A 16,747-nucleotide genomic window follows, 5' to 3' on the forward strand; every position below is an offset into this window, starting at 1 on the left:
CTAGAGATGGTTGTGCGTGAAAATCCCAGTAGATCAGCAGTATCTGAAATATTCAGACCAGCCCGTCTGGCACCAACAACCATGCCACGTTCAAAGTCACTTAAATCACCCTTCTTCCCTATTCTGATGCTCGGTTTGAAATGCAGCAGATCGTCTTGACCATGCCTAAAGCTGCGGTTACACTTGACTTTTCTTCCCATAGACTTCCATTCATACGCACGCTAATGCATCAGACCGGAAACGCAGGGTCATGCGTCAAGTTTCGCAGGTTGCTGCGGCGCAAAGTTCAAGCTTGGTGACTGCGTGAGACCAATCGAGGATCAAAACATGACCTCTCTGGACAGAAATTTAAAACATGGAGCAATCGCTCGCTTTTTTAATGTCTAAACATCTTGTTTAATCCCGCCCCTTTTCGCAGCGCAGTACGACAGAATTTCGCACACACAAAGCGCAGTGTGACCGCAGCTTAAATGAACTGAGCTGCTGCCATGTGATTGGCTGATTAGAAATTTGCATTAACGAGCAGTTGGACAGGTGTACCTAATAAAGTGGCCAGTGAGTAGTCATTAAAGGGGGAAAATGAAGCAATAATGCTAATTTGTAAACTTATTAATACATTGGTAAATTATGTTGACAGTAGCTAAAGCACAGTCCACTAACTTGAACAAGCGATGAAAGACTATTTTCCTTAACTATTATCAATAAATGACTTCAGATATTTTGCTTTTAGTTAGCTAATGCATTAAGTGATGCTAACAAAACGTGGTAGCAAACAAATAAAAAAATAGCGGATTGTAAAGTTTCCACGAAATCGTGCCTGACAGCTCTCACTACTATAATCAGACCAACTCAAGAGTTCACACTTAGATATTGTTTGACAACTGTTAGCAGGTTTGGCATGCTGTCCCGGGAGAGAACCCTGAGCTTAGAGATAGTTGAGCCCAGGGCTCCCGCCTGGTCCATAGAGCATGTGAGGGGAGTACGAGATCAGGTGGTTCTCGAGAGCTCCCTGTGGTAAAGGAGGAAAGGAGGAGAAGGGGTGGATGGGGGGTTTCTTCAGAAAACAAAGATAAGGGAGTAGTTCTAGCTAGGCTACTTATAGTGCGTTTGGATTAATCTGATTGGCTAACTAATGAATGTAGATGGGTGGCCAGCTGCAGTCAATCATATCACGTGCTCCTCTTGGAATTAGGTTGTGAAACTTCACTTAACGAGATAAGCAGGGGGAAATGGGCCCCCGACCAATGCAGAGCTGCCTTGATCAATCGTATAGCTCTATTTATACATTTTCTATCATATGTTGTAAAATCTGTCTATAACTATTAAGATTTTGACATTATTACTTTTTAAAACCGGGGGCCCCATGAATAGGGGATCGTTCCTGCCACACTGCACATGCAAATATTAAAATCTAATCACAAATACGGATAATTAACTGTACATAGTCTGTAAATTTATTGTATTTAATTTTACATTAAGAAGATAAATGTTCTACATAAAATATTGATTTTAACATGCAGTTTATTTACCAAAAAAAAAAACGACTATACAATGAAAAAAATATGCTAGGGTCCCATACCAGGAATTGCTTATTGTACACAAATCACTAAGTCCACCCCAACTATAATAATCATGAACGTGTATTTGAGGTAAATAAAATTAAAATTTGCCTATCTGAAGGAGCACTCTTGCTTATTTATATATTTCTTTAGAAGCAGAACTTCTACAAAATATATATATATATTTCTGTTTTTTAAACTCTACAATGTCTTAGCAAAATATTTCCAATGCAAACAAATTGGCAACCTTTACAATCTGATATCAGTAAGTAAAGAGTAAGTTTATAACTTATATTAACAAATGCTAATAAATGGTTTAAAATATATTGCAGTAGCTAATATTAACAAATGCATTAAGACATGCTAACAAACGCGACGTGAAGAGTTAGCAAACAAACAAAACAGTAAATTATGGTTGTAGTTTCCCGCGGATTCTGTCCCGACAGCTCTCACTACAAATACCCTGTACGTGTATTTAGGACAAAAAATAAACGTGTAACAACATTTTTTGCAATCTTGCTTAGCATTTACACATTTATTTATATTATAAAAAGTATAATTAGCAAAAAACAAGCTGTATTTCTGCTTTAAACAATGTCTTTCCTGCTGAAAAATCCAGCTTAAACCAGCCTAGGCTGGTTGGCTGGTTTTAGCTGGTTGACCAGCCTGGTTTTAGAGGGGTTTTGGCCATTTCCAGGCTGGTTTCCAGCCTGGTCTTAGCTGGTCAGGCTGGAAAATGACCAGCTAAATCCAACTAAAACCAGCTTGACCAGCCTGGTTTAAGCTGGACATGGGTTTTGGCTGGGCTCTCAGCCTGGCTAGGTGGTCAAGCTGGTTTTAGCTGGTCATTTTCTAGCCTGACCAGCTAAGACCAGGCTGGAAATGGCTGGAAACCAGCCTGGAAATGGCCAAAACCCCTCTAAAACCAGGCTGGTCAACCAGCTAAAACCAGCCAACCAGCCTGGCTGGTTTAAGATGTTTTTTTCAGTAGGGTTGCTACTATAGAAACAAATTACTGACCTTTACGATCTGAAATCAGTCATATTCCCTAATAAATGACACGTTTTCTTAGATTTTAAACACTATATTCTTGTCAGAAACTACTAAACTGTACAGCTCGACGTTTTAACCGTCCAACACTGATTTGCATATTAAGTAGTACTCCTCTCCGCGTCCCTGCAGACTCTCCAGACATCAAAACAAATGCTCATTAAAACAGCCTTAATGAAGTCAGTGTTGACACACACACAAGCCTATCAGCAGATCTGTGGATCAATCTTCTATTCAGCAGAGCGTCTTTGAAGTTTTTAATTGAATCTTTCCCCACTCACCAAACAAGAAAACTCGAGTAATTGAGTCGCGCGGCTGGCAATCAGCAGCTTCACAATCAAATGTAACCTTTCGATGGGTATGTAATGACTTTTTCCTCGCTTCAATCTTCATACATGGCTTCGTGTGTTATTACAGCTCTTATATTGTCGGATAAATCTCATTATGGGCATATGATTGTGTATTGAAGTTCTTGTGTATAACCACCAGAGGGCGCGCTAACACAAATACATGCTAATAATGAGAAAAGTGCACTTATCATATCGATTATCGATTTTGTGGTTTGAAAATTGCTTAATTATTTATGCTAAACATTAATAAATATACTCTAGGCCTATACAAATTTGATTTTGAGTGCTTGGTGGTGAAAACAACGGGTAAAATAATATCAGTAGCAAATATTGACAATTAAATAGGCTAAGTAGAGCTCTCTTTAACAGTCATTCATTCATTTTCATTCGGCTTAGCAAGCTTTAACATAAAATACAATAATACAAACGTGTTTAGAGCACATTTCTGTCTTCACGTGGTATTTTAAAAAAGGTCCTCCGCCTACTGAACAATTCATAGCTTTAAAAGTCTGAAAACACTAAAACCTCCTCATGAAATTTAAATGAATGTGCCTGAACTGTACGCTTTCCTTTTTAGAAGCATTTAAAGTGTACAAAAAATGCAGTCTCTAACAGAATTAAATGACATTTACATATATCTAGTCATAATTTTTTCTTGTCTGATGAGTCTCACTTCACTGCAGCGTCAGTATGGTTGGTTCAGAATTTACCTTAAACTAGCCTACATGACAGCATCGATTCATCCTGCTGTATATCAGGAGTTCAGGCTGATTGTGTAAATAGTATTGGATTTGTTTGACACACTTTGGGCCCTTCTGTACCTACTAAGTTTAAACACCTCAGCTCTCCTTAGTGTAAACCTCCAAATAGGAGTGTGCAGTCTATGCGGCGCATAAGGCCGCCACACATGGGGGCGCCATTGTGCCAAAACTATTTGTGAAATTATCCATATTAAAAGTTTCAAATATTAATAAAGAAATATATTGTTAAAATGTTTATTTTGCATTTTATACGCATATAATATTGTATTTTATTAAATAAAAAAATCTTTATGAATTTATTATGTATACATGATATTGATTCATCAGGCCTGTGTTAACTACTTTTGCTCAAAACTATTTTAATTTTAGCTACAAACAAAGTTTGCCTATAACCTTTTAATAAAATACAACATTTCAGGCAGTTTGTCTCTGTTTGTTTTTTACACTAAGCAGTTTACAGTCTTTACTTCACTTAGTGAGAGGTGTAATAGCAGTTTCAGTCAATTGTTCATGCAAAGACAGACCTTACACCTCTCAAAGTATGCATGTAATTGTAATTGTAAGTAATTGCAACATTTTTTTGCCCTTTAGGACTCCCATATCTATCTTTTTTTTTGACAAATGTAGTACAAAAAGTCCAAAAGCAAGGCAAGTCAAGGTGCTATAATCATTTAGTGAGGAAAATGAAATTGAGAAGAAATTTGGGCTGGGATGAGATGTAATTCTTTGTGACTTAGCATGCTTAATGTAATTATACCTTTTACTACTTCATACTAATTCAGTTGTGTTCAGAACTGCAAAATGTATTTGTTTGAAGCATTTAGATGAGGAAATTTATTTTATTGATGGAGATATTTTGGCACGGTCACTTGTCTGTTATAAAATATAATTGGATTAAGGGGGGGTGCGCAAAAGTAGAAGCTGCATACCCATCAGTAAATGTGCAGTAAATGTGCCTCTATGGGCGTCCCTTTATGGCCACATGCTAGCACATTCATAAAATAGATCGTTCACATCACTGTATGCGTTATACACTGGTTCTACTTTGAAAATAACTACACATATTAGTAATTATCTGCCTAGGCTTTAAAGTTTCAGTTTAGCCTTCAACAGTTCTGGATGTATTGTGCCACAAATGGCATTATTTCCATGGTAACTCAATTTCATCAATTTCATGGAAAGCTCTCTTCATCTTGCTGTGTAAATGTCTTTGTGTGCATAATTTTCTAATAATTCAACAGCCTGGAGTCAGTTATTCTGAATTATTGACTCCTGATTATTCCTAAAACCAGGATCCCCTCTCCTTCCCACCACACCACAAGAACCTCCAAAACATTGTGCATTTCTGATTGTGCCTCACACAACTGAGTGGGTTTGACAAACCACCTGTAGAAGCACTCTTCTCTCTATATGCACCGTAACTTTACGTAAACTCCATCTTACACGGACTCAATAAGAAAAACAGTGTTTACTTGTGAATGAACCACAAATTATGTTGCACTACTTGATTTCTTCAACCTTAGGTGCCTCTTTTGCACAAAATATTGCACAATACGGTTTCTGTTTTTCATAAATTATTTGTAGAGTCTGTCTCAGGTTATGTGTATAGTTAACTATTTATAGTATATGTATAGTTAGATTACCGCTCCAGATTGTTAGGTATGTCCACTCACCGGCCACTTTATTAGGTATACCTGTCCAATTGCTTGTGAAAGCAAATTTCTAATCAGCCAATCACATGGCAGCAGCTCAATGCATTTAGGCATGTAGACATGGTCATGACGATCTGCTGCAGTTCAAACTGAGCATGAGAAAGGCGATTTAAGTGACTTTGAACGTGGCAGGGTTGTTGGTGCCAGAAAGGGCTGGTCTCTGAACGCACAACACGTCCAACCTTGAAGCGGATGGGCTACAGCAGCAGAAGACCACACCGGGTGCCACTCCTGTCAGCTAAGAACAGGAAACTGAGGCTACAATTCACACAGGCTCACCAAAACTGGACAATAGAAGATTGGAGAAACGTTGCCTGGTTTGATGAGTCTCCATTTCTGCTGCCACATTTGGATTATAGGGCCAGAATTTGGTGTCAACACCATGAAAGCATGGATCCATCCTGCCTTGTATCAGCGGTTCAGGCTGGTGGTGGTGGTGTAATGGTGTGGGGGATATTTTCTTGGCACACTTTGGGCCCATTACTACTAATTGAGCATTGTGTCAACACCACAGCCTACCTGAGTATTGTTGCAGACCATGTCCATCCCTTTATGACCACAGTGTACCCATCTTCTTATGGCTACCTCCAGCAGGATAACACACCATGTCAAAAGGGGGTCCAACCCAGTACTAGTAAGTTGTACCTAATAAAGTGGCCAGTGAGTGTATAGTTTAAAAATTGCTCTTACATCCAATGTTGTGTTTATATTTATAATTATGTTTATATATGTAGCACCGTATATACATTTCGTTCCACTATATGTCCAGACATGTAGCAAAATGATAATAAAGCTCGACTTTCCATAGGCGTAATGCATTTAATATTGTAAAAAACACTTATTATATGGCAATACCCCTAAATCTAACCCTCACAAGAAAGATGTAGCAAAATTCTGAATGTAAAAAGCCCCCATTAAGTATGATTTTTAATCTTTCTGAAATACAAGGACACAATGCATGTCCTCATAAACCACCTTTATAGTACAACAAGGTCATACGCATATCATTATACAAATTTCTGTCCCTGTAAACCACCAAAACCAGTACTCACAGACACACACAGCATCTGAAACTCCTCCAGATCTGACACTGCAGCATGTGTCCGCAGCTCCGGCTCTTGGGGGCCCGGCTGTGAAACTGACGGCTCATGTTTATGCATGACCTGAAACTCCCGGAGCTGAAGCCAAACGCAAAATCCGCAGCCCAGATGAAGTGATGCGGGCCGGTGACGCGCGGAGCCTGTCCTGCTGCCGCACGCAAAATAAAGGCCACATTGAAGAAGACAGTTCAAATCAGCAGCTGTCAGCACAAACCCGTCCCAGAAATGATGATGTGCTTAGCATTTCCAGACCAACAGCCAGTATTGATCACACTATTAATATAACGCAATACCCATGTCTGCACTCCATGCCTGCACGTCTTCTTTACTTGGTCGTTTTGATTTGATGGGGAAAAATCTGAGGTGGATATTCGCGGAATTGAAATGCAGCTTTTGATAGGTTTATTACACAATGCAAAAATCCTCAAGATCAGAGCAGTGTGTGTGTGTGTGTGTCAGAAATGTGTATAATGGCATGGGTATGACACTGGTATTACAAGGAGAAGGTCACTCGTGAGAATATTTCCTTTGTCCCCATTTTTAAAAGGCTTATATATATATATATATATATATATATATATATATATATATATATATATATATATATATATATATATAAATAAAATACAGATTTAGTTTTTTAACCTTCCTAAAGGTAAAAACGGGACGCACGGTGGCTTAGTGGTTAGCACTGTCACCTCAAAGCAAGAAGGTTACTGGTTCGAGTCTCAACTGGGCTAGTTGGCATTTCTGTGTGGAGTTTGCCTGTTCTCACTGTGTTGGCGTGGGTTTCCTCCGGGTGCTCCGGTTTCCCCCACAGTCCAAACATGTGTGCTACAGGTAAACTGAATAAACTAAACTGGCCGTAGTGTACACAATCTGACGTCGTCGATCCCAGTTGTAAGAGCAACAAATAATAACTTGACTTCTAGTTGATCATCTGGAAAAGTGGCAGAAGGTGGATTTTTCTGATGAATCATCTGTTGAACTGCATCATAATCATCACTAATACTGCAGAAGACCTACTGGAACCCGCATGGAGCCAAGATTCTCACAGAAATCTGTCAAGTTTGGTGAAGGAAAAATCATGGTTTGGGTTACATTCAGTATGGGGGCGCAGAGAGATCTGCAGAGTGGATGAAAACATCGACAGTCTGAGGTATCAAGACATTTGTGCTGCCCATTACATTACAAACCACAGGAGAGGGCAAATTCTTCAGCAGGATAGCGCTCCTTCTCATACTTCAGCCTCCACATCAAAGTTACTGAAATCAAAGAAGGTCAAGGTGCTCCAGGATTGGCCAGCCCAGTCACCAGACATGAACATTATTGAGCATGTCTGGGGTAAGATATAGGACGCATTGAAGATGAACACAAAGAATCTTGATGAACTCTGGGAGTCCTGCAAGAAGGCTTTCTTTGCCATTCCAGATGACTTTATTAATCAGTGATTTGAGTCATGTCAGAGATGTATGGATGCAGTCCTCCAAGCTCATGATGGAGTCAGACACAATATTCATTCTGTTTCCACTGCAGCATGAGCACATATTCTATACTGGACATTATTGAAGGTTCAGTGAGCAGACTTTAGTCTAAGCAGAGTCAGACCTTACTGTCCTAATAAATCATTAATAATCAAGGCCTGATCATATTTTATTTGGGTAAAATAAGTGTAATCTAGAGGCCTTTACCTTTCATATAAGCCACTTCTGATACCAAATGATCAACTAGAAGTCCAGTTATTATGTGTTATTCTTAAAACCTGAATAAGTGACAAGACTTTTGTCAGGTATCATATGAGTGTGTGTGTGAATGTGAGTGTGTATGGGTGTTTCCCAGCACTGTTTTTGTTGGAAGGGCATTCGCTGTGTAAAAGATATGCTGGAATAGTTGGTGGATCATTCCGCTGTGGCGACCTCTGAAATAGAGACTAAGCCGAAGGTAAATTAATTAATTGATTTTTATAGTAAAAATGACTTTTTCACATTGTTTTCTTACAGTGGATAAATTAGCTTCAACACTAAATATATTTATTCATTTATTTATTTATGCCTAATTACACTAACTTGCCAAATCAACCTAGTTAAGCCTTTAAATTGCACTTTAAGCTGAATACTAGCATCTTGAAAAATATCTAGTAAAACATTAAAGTTTACTATACATTCTCTCAGACTAGCAGGTGCAAGTATAAGCAATAGTATGCATTAAAGAGTCTCAGTGCACTTCAGTTCACCGTTTCACTCACAGCCTTCATCATGAATCTGCTCTTTAGAGAGGAGCAATTTGCAGAACAAATGACTGGCAAAATGAGCGCTTAAAGATGAAGTGTGTGTGTGTGTGTGTGTGAGAGAGAGAGAGAGAGAGAGAGAGCGAGAGAGAGAGAGATGTCAGTGGGTGCGGCTGCATAATCACAGCTGCATCTGCACACACACTTCTTCATTAGAAGTAATTACACCGCTATAATGGGAAGTAAGTATGCGAGCGAGAGAAAGATCAGACGAAGCCTATGTGCTCCGCTTAACAATGATAAAAACTATTCTGGGGTTCGTGATTTGGCTTATTTTATGAATATATATATATATATATATATTTAAATATTAACCAGATGATGCTTAACTGAGCAAGGAATTTTTCACAGTATTTCCTATAATATTTTTTCTTATTATTAGTTTTTTCAGCTACAACAAAAGCAGTTTTAAACCATTTTAAGTTCAATATTATTAGCCTCCTTGAGCAATATTTGTTTTGGATTGTCTACAGAACAAACCACTGTTATACAATGACTTGCCCTGATCACCCCAACTTGCTCAATTAACCTAGTTAAGCCTTTAAATGTCACTTTAAGCTGAATACTAGTGTCTTAAAAATGTCTAGTCAAATATTATGTGCTGTCATCATGACATCAGAGAAATCAGAAATCAGTAATTAGAAATGAGTTATTAAAAGTATTATGTTTAGAAATGTGTTGAAAAATCTTTTCAGTTAAACAGAAATAGGAAAAAAAATATGCAGGGGGGCTAATAATTCTGACTTCAACTGTTTATACACTCACCGGCCCCATTAGATACAGCTGTCCAACTGCTTGTTAACGCAAATTTCTAATCAGCCAATCACATAGCAGCAACTCAATGCATTTAGGCATGTAGACATGGTCAAGACAATCTGCTGCAGTTTAAACCGAGCATCAGAATGGGGAAGAAAGGTGATTTAAGTGACTTTGAAGGTGGCATGGTTGTTGGTGCCAGATGGGCTGGTCTGAGTATTTCAGAAACTGCTGATCTACTGGGATTTTCATGCACAACCATCTCTAGGGTTTACAGAGAATGGTCTGAAAAAGAGAAAATATCCAGTGAGCGGCAGTTCTGTTGGTGCAAATGCCTTGTTGATGCCAGAGGTCAGAGGAGAATGGCCAGACTGGTTCCAGCTGATAGAAAGGCAACAGTAACTCAAATAAGCACTCGCTACAACAGAGGTCTGCAGAAGAGCATCTCTGAACACACAACACGACCAACCTTGAGGCGGATGGGCTACAGCAGCAGAAGACCACACCGGGTGCCACTCCTGTCAGCTAAGAACAGGAAACTGAGGCTACAATTCACACAGGCTCACCAAAACTGGACAATAGAAGATTGGAGAAACGTTGCCTAGACCAGGTGATGAGTCTCAATTTCTCAATTTGTGAGAGTGTCAATTTGCTGCCACATTCGGATTCGCATCATGGATGTGCAGCTGACAAATCTGCAGCAACTGTGTGATTTGGACCAAGATCTCTGAGGAATTTTCCAGTATCTTGTTGACTCTATGCCACAAAGGATTAAGGCAGTTCTGAAGGCAAAAGGGGGTCCAACCCGATACTAGTAAGGTGTACCTAATAAAGTGGCCGGTAAGTGTATATCGTTATGAGGATGCGAGATGACTTTTATGTCACTAAACTAGCAAACCTAAGCAAATGAAGTGACTGGAGAGTGTCTTAAAAAGTGCAAGTGGAGTATTATAACATGAGCCACTTACCGACTGAATCGAGTGCACATGTCTGTCACTGTCATCCTCTTCAAAACCACACCACACTCTCAAACCACTGATGGTTAAAAGCTGGAGCCGGGTTACAGGCTACTGTCAGAGATAAGAGAAGAGAGAGAGAGAGGTTAGGCGGAACAGAATGGATAAGAGACAAAAAAAACAGAAAAAAAGGATCAACTCCGTCTGATGGGCTGACATGAGGAGATAAAGAATTTACAGTTCACAGTTTCCTTTCTTCTTTCTTTTTCTTCAGAAAATCTTTTTATGCCACGCTGTCTTTCGGTCTCTGTGTGCAGAGAAATAAAAAGATCTCTATCTATCTGTCTATTTATAAACTGCTAGTAATGCAAACATTAACAATATGCTATAAGATGCTAGCAACATGTGAAATCTTACTAGCAATGTGCTAAAACATGTTAACAAAATGAAAAAATGCTAACAATTTCCTAAACATGCAAGCAATGTTAACAATCTGTTAAAATGTTATTAGTGCATTACAACCTGATACAACATGAAACCACTATGGGAACAAAGTAACAGTATGCTAAATCCGGTTATCAATACGTCAGCAATGTTGCTAAAATGCTAAAACATGTTAATGATGTGATAAACACAATAGGAACATGGTAAAACATGCTGTAAACATGTTAATGATCTGCTAAATCATGCTAGTCATGGTTACATCATATTAGCAAAATGCCATTAATATGTGAAATCATACTAGCAATGTGCTAAAACATCTTAACGATATGATAAAATGCTAACAATTTCCTAAACATACTAGCAATGTTAGCAATCTGTTAAAATGTTATTAGTGCATTACAACCTGATGCAACATGAAACCCCTATGGGAACACAGTAACAGTATGCTAAATCACGTTAGCAACATGTTAGCTATGTTTTAGATCATACTAGCAATATGCTAAAACAAGTTAAAGATGTGATAAACACACTAGAAACGTGTTAATACATGCTAGAATCATGTTAATAATCTGCTATTAGCAACATGCCTTTAACTTGTGACATCATATTAGCAATGTGTTGTGTTAATAATAATCACTGTAAACTGTTAACAATGTTTTAAAACATGCTAGCAATGTTAAAATGTTATCAGTGGGTTACAACGTGATGTAACATGCAACCACTATGAGACAGCAGTAAAATGCTAAAACTTGTTAATGATGTGATAAACACAATAGGAACATGTTAAAACATGCTTCAAACATGTTAATTTGCTAAATCATGCTAGTCATGGTTATATCATATTCACAATGTCATTAATATGTGAAATCATACTAGCAATGTGCTAAAACGTGTTAACTAAATAGTAAATGCTAGCAATTGCCTAAAACATGCTAGCAAACTATTAAAATGTTATCAGTGCGTTACAACTTGATGCAACATGCAACGATTATGAAACAACAGTAACAATGTGCTAAAAATCACATTAGCGCCATGTCAGCAATGTTGTAAATCATACTAGCAACATGCTAAAACATGTTAATGAGGTGATAAACACACTAGGAACTTGTTAAAACATGCTAGAATTGTGTGAACAATCTGCTATATTAGCAACATGTCTTTAACATGGCTTGTGAAATTATATTAGCAATGTGCTAAAACATGTAAAAAAAATATATAAAATAATAATAATGGGTAAAATGTTAATGTTTTAAAACATGCTAGCAGTGCTAAAACATGTAAGCAAGTTGTTAAAAATGTTATGAGTGCATTATAACCTAATGTAACATACAACCAATCTAATATAACATAGTAACAGGATGCTACATCACTTTAGCAACATGTTAGCAATGTTCTAAATCATACTAACAACATGCTAAAACATAGTATAGCTAAAACACACTAGCAATGTGTTGAAACATGCTTGCAACTTGGTAAAACATGCGATACATGTTAACATTGTTCTAAATCATGCTAGTAAAGGTTATATTACATTAGCAACATGCAATTAACATGTTAAAACATGCTAATAAGACACTAATACATTACGAATGTTTAAAGAACTTAAGTCACACTCTAAACATAAGAATGGGTTACAAATAGTTGTTTTATGATAGCATGATAGTTAAAACATGTTAGTAGTGACATGGTAAATCATGCTAGCAAAGTGCTAAAACAATGTAATAACGTTGCCAATATGCTATTAACATACAAAAACAAGTTAGCAATGTTCTAAAGAGTTCTAAACATCCTTAAACATGCTAGCAATGTGTAAAAATACATTTGTAGCTAGCTAAAGGGGTGCTAAAACATGCTACATCCAATTTTCTTTTGAAAAATCTTTTATATCTAGCTTGAAATAAGATCTTTTATCTCATTTTTAATACATCTTTGAATAAAAAAATTCCCTTAACAATGATCTGTGCAATATATAATCAAATAGCACATAGAGCACCTAAAACTAATCATAATCAAATAAAATTCCCAGGTTAAGTTCCTGACTGCCTTTTCCTTGAAGATCAAATATTCGAAGCCCCTCGGGCCGCGAAGGCTATATTCAGTCAAATCTAAATTAAATAATTACTCATTTAAACCTAATTTCCTAGGCCACATAAATCCAGCGGATCATGTAACAGTGTTTTTCACCTGCAGGAGATTCATAATCGACCGCGCTAATTAAGATCGTGACCTACATTGGCAAACAAGATCAGCCGCAAACACTCATTTCCTGGTGGAAATGGCCGAGATGATGCTGAAAGATATGCAGCCGTGTGATTATATTATCAATGACACTAATGCCAGGAGGAGGAGGAGGAAACACACCAGTGATCTGTGACCTCCGTCATGAAGATCTGCGTGACATATTTAGCAAATTTATTGAAATGATTCTAAACAAATGCAGAACTCGAACTCATTGGTGATCGATATTCACTGTGGAAAATGTTGGGTTTCACACTCAATTTGTGTTGGGAGGACATGAAGGAATTGAGTTACATTATTAGTTTTTACAAATTTAAGTGGATTGAACGAAACGATATTGTTGTACAATATTTAAGCTGGACATAGCTGGTTTGGCTGGGCTCCCAGCTTGTCTAGGCTGGTCAAGCTGGTTTTAGCTGGTCATTTTCCAGCCTGACCAGCTAAGACCAGGCTGGAAATGGCCAAAACGCCTCTAAAATCAGGCTGGTCGACCAGCTAACACCAGCCAACCAGCCTAGGCTGGTTTAAGCTGGATTTTTCTGTAGGGTTGGCTGTTTGCACCAGACGAAACACGACAGAAATTTAAATACAGCCATTCAGAAGCACAGAATATGCACTCACTCATGAAATGGTAAAGTTTATAATCTAATTAACATTAATATCTGCTGCTGCTTTCAGTATATGGTAATAAATGTCATGTAAAATGACATTCAAACTCACATTATTAGCATTTAACACTGAATAAAGCACATGAGGTGTACCTGAGGTGATCATAGTTTTCTGTTCACCTGTGAGAAATAGAAGCCGTTTCTAATGTCAATTCGAGGTGTTGATTAGGACAAAAACTCTTTTTAATATGGAGAATATTCCTTCTATCGGGTGCCGTTGCTTTTATTTACAACACGGTTTAAATCACTCGCTCCTGTCCTCAATCTGGCAACCTGCTCTTGCATTTGTTTTGATCCAGGAGTGCAATACCTAGTTCAACCACTGGGTGTCAAACTTACATACTGCACCTTTAATACTTGACTTGGAGCATGATGGGACTAGAGCTATTCGAGCACTTTTTTCGCTTCTACCAATATGGATAAAAAAATAAATAAATTACATCACCCTGCACTCATCAGATATTCAGACCAATCAAATGCTCCCTAATATTCTGAAGTGTACCACTCTAAAATACATGGTCTGTGATGTAAACAAAAATATTAGTGGCTATTGGGACAGCTCAATATGCCCCGCCCACTCTTCATGTTTCACTTGAAATGGCATCAAGCATCAATCAAAGCTGTGCGTTTCAATGCACTACAGGGAAATCAGCTTTATCCTTCGAGATCGCTGTTAATCTTTCTTCCTCACATCGATTCGACACAAACTGCAGGCCGAGATAGGATAGTGAACAGGGAACACTGGACAGGTGATGAATGTGAAAACAGCCAGCAGAGATGAGAAAGATTCAACTCAACGTTCGTTCATGTGGACTCCAGGAAAAAACGAGTTAAAACTAATATAACTCAGTTTAGTTGGTTGGCTGCACATGTGAAGTCGTATATTCCGGATATATGCAAATGCTGATGCTGGACAGGATGCGTCAACAGTGTGTTTAATGTCCAGATGATGAAGCACAGAGACTACAGAAGTGTTTTTGTAGAGCGCACTCATTCACAACAGTTTCTGCTAACAGTCACATAGTCAGAGTTTCTGAGTATGTGCAAACAAAACAATCAGATTAACCAGCAACAAAATTCATTCATTCATTCACTCATTTTCCTTCGGCTTAGTCCCTTTATTTATCAGGGGTCACCACAGCGGAATGAACCATTTATCCAGCATATGTTTTACACAGCGGATTACCTTCCAGCTGCAACTCGGTACTAGGAAACACCAATACACACTCATTCACATGCATACACTACGGCCAATTTAAGACCTGCTCACACTGTGAGATTTCAGCAACGATGTTGTCATCTAAGACAAATTTGGGAAATCCTCAAATCTGTGATCTTCGATCGTTGGTTTGACATGTTCACAGACAGCCACTTTATGCCGTTGCGATCAGATTTTTCCTCTGATGAAGTTCTGGCAGTGTCAGAAGATTTCAGACACTTTCCTTCCACAGCTGCGATGAGCGACAATCCAAGAACTAATAGGAGCGGTGAATCTGATGATGTAATCCGTGCGACAATTGAAATGACCGTGGGGAAATGTCCAAACAGTATTTTTCATCTTGGTTTTATTATTATTGGCCAGACTGGTTCCAGCTGATAGAAAGGCAACAGTAACTTAAATAACCACTCGTTACAACAACCAAAGTATGCAGAAGAGCATCTCTGAACGCACAACACGTCCATCCTTGAGGCGGATGGGCTACAGCAGCAGAAGACCACACCGGCTGTCACTCCTGTCGAGAACGTTCCCTGGTCTGATGAGTCTCCATTTCTGCTGCCACATTCAGATGGTCGGGTCAGAATTTGGCATCAACAACATGAAAGCATGGATCCATCCTGCCTTGTATCAACGGTTCAGGTTGGTGGTGGTGGTGTAATGGTGTGGTGGGATATTGTCTTGGCACACTTTGGGCCCATTAGTACCAATTGAGCGTCACGTCAACGCCACAGCCTACCCGAGTATTGCTGCTGACCATGTCCATCCCTTTATGACCACAGTGTCTCCATCTTCTGATGGCTACTTCCAGCAGAATAACACACCATGTCATAAAGCGCGAATCATCTCAGACTGGTTTCTTGAACATGACAATGAGTTCACTGTACTCAAATGGCCTCCACAGTCACCAGAACTTAATCCAATAGAGCACCTTTGGGATGTGGTGGAACGGGAGATTCTCATCATGGATGTGCAGCCGACAAATCTGCAGCAACTGTGTGATGCTTTCATGTCAATATGGAGCAAAATCTCTGAGGAATATTTCCAGTCCCTTGTTGAATCTCTGCCACGAAGGATTAAGACAGTTCTGAAGGGAAAAGGAGGTCCAACCTGGTACTATTAAAGTGTACCTAATAAAGTGGCCAGCGAGTGTATAGTATGTATTATGTAGACATATTGTATGGATTAAACATATTATTCATCATTTTGACTACTGCAATCCTGAACGATATATAACTGCATAAACTAATGTTAATATAATTGCATTCATCCCACTGTAATTGCATTAACATTAGCATATATATAACCTCATTATAAAGTGTCATCAGATCCAAACACTCTATGGTTTTTGATGATTCGCATTACCAGCCAGCTCTCTCTTCTCCTCTGAACTCATGGATGTGCATGACGGCGTTCAGAAGTATATTTTTCTCACCGCTCGCTCACACACACACACGCGCTCTCTCAGATTGATTACACTCTCAGCACAGTGTTTATGGGCTCCAGCAGGCCTGCTGGGAGAATGAATCAGCCGCGGACAACTGTTTTACACACTGCCTCCACGAGGAGAAGACAAGAAAACACCGCTGGCAGGACAGTCTGAGACCCGCGGTAATGAGAAGAGATGTGTTAACTAGACCCTGCTGACCA

The sequence above is a fragment of the Danio aesculapii genome, chromosome 25 (genome assembly GCF_903798145.1).
Source record: "Danio aesculapii chromosome 25, fDanAes4.1, whole genome shotgun sequence".
NCBI classification, from domain to species: domain Eukaryota; kingdom Metazoa; phylum Chordata; class Actinopteri; order Cypriniformes; family Danionidae; genus Danio; species Danio aesculapii.